This window comes from Chrysochloris asiatica, unplaced genomic scaffold, assembly GCF_000296735.1.
Source record: "Chrysochloris asiatica unplaced genomic scaffold, ChrAsi1.0 scaffold00002, whole genome shotgun sequence".
NCBI lineage: Eukaryota > Metazoa > Chordata > Mammalia > Afrosoricida > Chrysochloridae > Chrysochloris > Chrysochloris asiatica.
In genome coordinates this window covers 41299424-41304631 of record NW_006408520.1, presented here as the reverse complement: position 1 = coordinate 41304631, position 5208 = coordinate 41299424, and the positions used below count along the sequence as shown (strand labels likewise).

The window sequence follows — 5208 nt, the reverse complement described above, 5'->3', positions numbered from 1 at the left end:
CAATACTAGTCCATGTCAGCTCACTTATGCCTAAGATATCAATGTTTATAACATTTTTTTTGACATTTTTGGCAACTTACTAGTATCCTAGATTCATACTTCGTACATTCCATGTTCTGATTTTCAATGTATGTTTACAGCTGTTTCTCTTCATTTTGATTTGTGCCCCATTAGCAAATGAAGGTCACGTCACGTGGGCTTTTCTCTCATGTGCTTTACTCCATTTGCATCGTCACAGTCAACTCTTCCTTGAGGAGGCTGCTCTTCCCCAGTCACCTTTTGAGTGCCTTCCAACCTGAGGGTCTCATTTTCCAGAACTATATCTGACAGTGTTTCTCTGCTATTCATAAGGTTTTCAGTGACTAAACATTCAAAAGTAATTCATCATTCCTTCTTCCTAGTCCACTCATCTGCCAGAGGAACATGTAGAGGGTATTATCATGGAAGATGAGATAGATAGCAATGAGGTGGTTCCAGACGTGTCTGGAATTGAAGACACTCTAGGAGTCATAGATGAGGTCATGTTCCAAAAGTCCCCAAATAAGATCCATTTCTTCTCAGGGATCCTGAAGCATATCTTATTGGTCATATAGATCCTCTACGTATCCAAGATCATCATCATCTTGTTTATCGTCTCCATATAGCAAATCACCTGTCTCTAAAAGATGAGGGTCTCAGGAAAAACAAAGCAAAAAAGCTGAAAGGGAGCCCCAGTAAGAAAGTCCTTTGAAAAGCAAATTACAGGAGGAGCCGAAAGATACTTTTGAACATGAACCAGCTGAATCTATTGATGAATTTAATAAGTCAGCTACATCTGGTAATATTTGACCTGGTCTTTCAGCTTATGATAATAGTCCCTGATGGCCCCATAATCCTTCACCCATTGCTACATCATCTTGCTCTGGTGCCCCTATGCTCAGTACAGTCCACTCTACAAAAGATACCCCTTCTCATCATTCTCCTTCCATTCAGCACAATCCTGAAAGATCTGGATCTGGTTCTGTTGAAAATGGATCTATCCAATACAGTCCTTCTGAGAATAATCCAATTCATCACACCCCTTCTCGAAGAAGCCTTACAAAGAAAATCACACCACATAATGCTCCAAGAGATGAGCCTATGGGACACTCCTCATTTTATCTTGATGTGGAGATCAGGAAACTGCAAAGAACAGAAATTTATTTAAAAGGTTCACAGATGAAGAATCTAGAGTATTCCTGCTTGATAGTGGTACTTCCAGGGATATAGAGACTCCCAAGGAGAAAGGATCAGAGAAAGGAAGGGCAGAAGGAGAATGGGAAGATCAAGATCTAGATTACTTCAGTGATAAAGAATCTGGAAAATGAAAGTTTAATTATTCCAAAGGGGATGCCACAGAGGAGACAGAGGATTAGAGACAGTTGAAGTCAGACCTTGTAGATCAGGGTAAAAATTTTGCTACTACAGCTCACCAGAATGCTAAGGAGGAAGGACCCAAGTACAAGTCTAACTTTTCACTAAATGTCAATAGAGAAAGATGGATTTAGAGAAGAAAAAAATATATATAACCTGAAAGACACTGGGTATGTAGTGGAAAGGCCTAGCGCTATAAAAGACAAGCATAAGGAGGATGATAAAAGTCTTGAGAGAATAATAGTAAAGAAAGAAACTCAATTACCTGAGCAGGTAAAGTCTTAAAAGCCCCAAGACCTCTTTGATTACAGTCCCCCTCTATACAAGAATCTGGATGCTCAATAAAAGTCTACCTCAGAGAGGAGAGCCCATTTAGGATCAAAATAATAGTCAGTGATTCCTTTCGTCCTGAAGCAAAACTCATAACGACACTGCTTCCAGTTGATGACTCTAACAGACCTACTTCCTTGACTAAAGACAGGCTACTTGCTAGTACACTTGTCCATTCTATCAAGAAGGAGCAAGAATTCCAATCCATCTTTGATCACATTAAGTTGCCACATGCCAACAAAAGCACTTTAGTCATTTATTCAACATATCGTGTCTTTGGTTCATCGTGTTAAAGAACAATACTTCAAATCTGCTGCAATGACCCTAAACATAGAGCTACTGAAGAACATAGTACCCAGCAAAAGTGTCCTCAAATACACAGGAGAATTGACAACTCTCCAAGTTTCCTGAGGAAGCATTCCCATTTAGCAGGGGAAGAGAGCATTTTTAAAGAAGAAAACTCAAGGGAGATTTAAAGAAAACTAAGGTGATTCTGCTTATCTTTAGCATGACATTGACAGTCATACAAAAGAAAGAAGTGAATAATGAGGCAATCCCAAGGGTTCCAGGGAATCCAGTGGCTCAAAAAAGCAGTAGAAAATTCCAAAAGATTACAAGGAATACAAGCCTTACAAAGACAGCATTAAACATAAAAGTAAAGAACAAGATCATTCTCTATCTTCAACTTCTTCAGCATCACCTTTTTCTCCCAATTCTCAAGGAGAAAAAGAGAGTAAGAAAGAAAGAGGAAAAAAAAAAAATTACATCTCACCATGAACTGAAAGAATACTCGGGCTTTGTAGGAGTTAGCTGACCATGAAGAAACTTCATTATTACAGAGATGATGGTATGGATTATTGGGCCAAAAGAGGAAGAAGTTGTGGTACTTTTCTATGTGGCAGAGGGTGCTTTAACTTCAAAAAATCAGATAGCAGTCCAAAATGGACTCAGGACAAATACCAAGGGATGAGTTTGTTGAAATGAAGAAGAGACTGAAGAAAAGGATAGACACAAAGAAAAGGAATAGTGGATTGGAAGTAAAATTAAAATTGAGAACAGAACTTCACCAACTTTATTTTTTTCCCTGATTTTTATTTTCAAGTAAGAATGTAATCATTTCACTTAAATTTTAATGTTTTCAAGTAGCCAGTAGATATTTTGTTTAAAGTCTTTATATAGCTTGAAAAATAGTGGACGTATGTTGAAAATTGTACTGAAATAAAATAGAAAATTGTTAAATACTATATTTGTAACTATCAACTTAAAATTAGAAATACAACTCTTTGCTGTTTTTGTTACATGCATTGTAATTCTGCATTGTTTGTAAAGTCAAGTATAGCTCTGTATAATCTCTGATTTTCCTCCCTTCCCTGTTTGCTCGTGTTTTCTTCTGAAATAAACTTTATCTCTATATACAAATAAATCTTTGAACAGAAATTGCTTACAGAGAAAACACTAATTATTTTATCTGTATACATCTATTTAGTTTTTCTTAATTTGAACCCATCACACCATAAGGTATGTTCTAATTTTTTAAGTGTACCACAAAAGAAGTTGTTAAATTGGAAACATAAGCTTACTTGAACACTTCAGCAAATGTTTAAGAAGGACAAAAACAAACAAACAAATGCTTTGCCAATAATTAAGAAGTACAAACTATTAAAAGTTAAATTGAAAAGTTTCAGATAATTTATTTCTCTTTTTAAAATAAATTGAAACCAAGTACTGACCTATATACACAAATATTTTTATAAAACTTTTTTTTTTCCCATTTGGGTTCATAACTCAATATTTCTTTTCATTTTTCTTTAAAACTTTGGGTCATGGTTTTAGGTATCTGCTATTATTTGAGAGAGGAAACTGGTTTGCAATAATTGTGAATAAAAATCCCATTCCTACAGAACGTGTGAGTAATAACCAAACCAAAAAATAAAAGAAGAAAACTGGTCATCTTGTTGGTATAGAGGAGGAATATCCTACAGAATAATTTGATACATTGAAATGATGGACCTGATTTCATATATTACCTATTTATTTGAGCTTTCAGATAGCTAAAACATTAGTGTGTAGCCTAACCATATGAAAAGTTATTGAAATAAAACTTACTGTCCATTCATATCTTAAACAACTTGTTTTACAAATGTCATTAATAAAGAGTTTCATCAAGAAAATAAATAAGGTCAGGAACAGTAGTAGTCAAAACATAACTCTGACATAATTACTAAGGAGCTGTTGGTGGATTATAAGTTGGGCTGCTAGCTGTAAATTCAGCAGTTCGAATCTACTAGCTATTCCACAGGAGAAAGATGAGGCTTTCTGCTACCATAAAGATTTACATCCTCAGAAACCCTATACAGGGTAGCTATGAATCTAAATTGACTCCACAACACATAATCACTACAACTATCACATTATGACTGAATTTATGAATTGCATATTTCATCTATGATATCATATTTAAACCTCACATAAACCTATAAGGTAAAATATTAAATGTAAATATAAAACAAGTAAATTAAAATTCTGAAAGATTAAAATAATAGTTTGAATAATTTGTAGAACTGGGATTTGTACTCCAGTAAATGTGTGTGAGTTGAAAGTCTGTGTTCTTACTGTATGATCATAAGATTATTCTGCATTGATATATTCTATCATAATCTGGTTACTTTTATTTAGTATTTTCAGATTTTCATTTGAAAACAAAGACTTAAATAGCTCTTTTTAGAAATGTGATATGATAAAAAAAAAAAAAAAAAAAAAGTTTTGCCTGATTTTCTTTTCTCCATTGAATTAATTGGCATTTGGGGATGTTATGTAAACAAAGCCATTATGATAAACACAGAGTATATGAAAAAAAAAAAAATCATACTGGGAAGCAATTCTACCACTTAAACTAATTTTTGAAAAACAAGTATAAAATTATAAATTACAATCATAATCTTTGCCAATATAAGAGTGTATTATCCTATCCTTTAAAATGCAATTACCTTCAATAAATCTATATAAACAATCTTTGGATGGAGCACACTAAATTATTTCTGTTTCTACAAGGTCCATTAGATAATTTCTGCACCATTGATATAGACATTTGAGTTGAGGTGAAACTAAATAAGACACAGTGGGTAATGCATATTTATGTCCAGTCTAGTCAGCACAATAATTCTATGACAAATTCTTAACTTTAAAACTCCTGCTATAGGCTTGATGGCTGACTGGGGAGAAGTGCAGTGAGAACCTCCATCAGCAACAATACAGAATACCAGACAAAGCAGATTGAGGGGACAGTCCCAGAATTCTGAACTGCATATAAAGGAATATTTAGAAACTTGAAGGCTTACAGCCAGTGGAAATTCTAGCGGAAGCAAGAAATGGTGTTTTTTCTGACTGGCTGGCCACAGCAGCATCTCCTGGAGTGGCTATCTTGGATGAGACAGAGAGGGGGTGGGGAGGATCAGAATCACGGCTCATGCCTGACACCTGACCCAT

The 5208-nt window shown here is 34.8% G+C and overlaps 1 pseudogene; it reads left to right on the top strand.

The window, feature by feature from the left end:
• LOC102837994 overlaps positions 1-4473 on the top strand; it is a 19043-nt pseudogene extending 14570 nt beyond the window's left edge.
• The last annotated feature ends 735 nt before the right edge of the window (positions 4474-5208 follow it).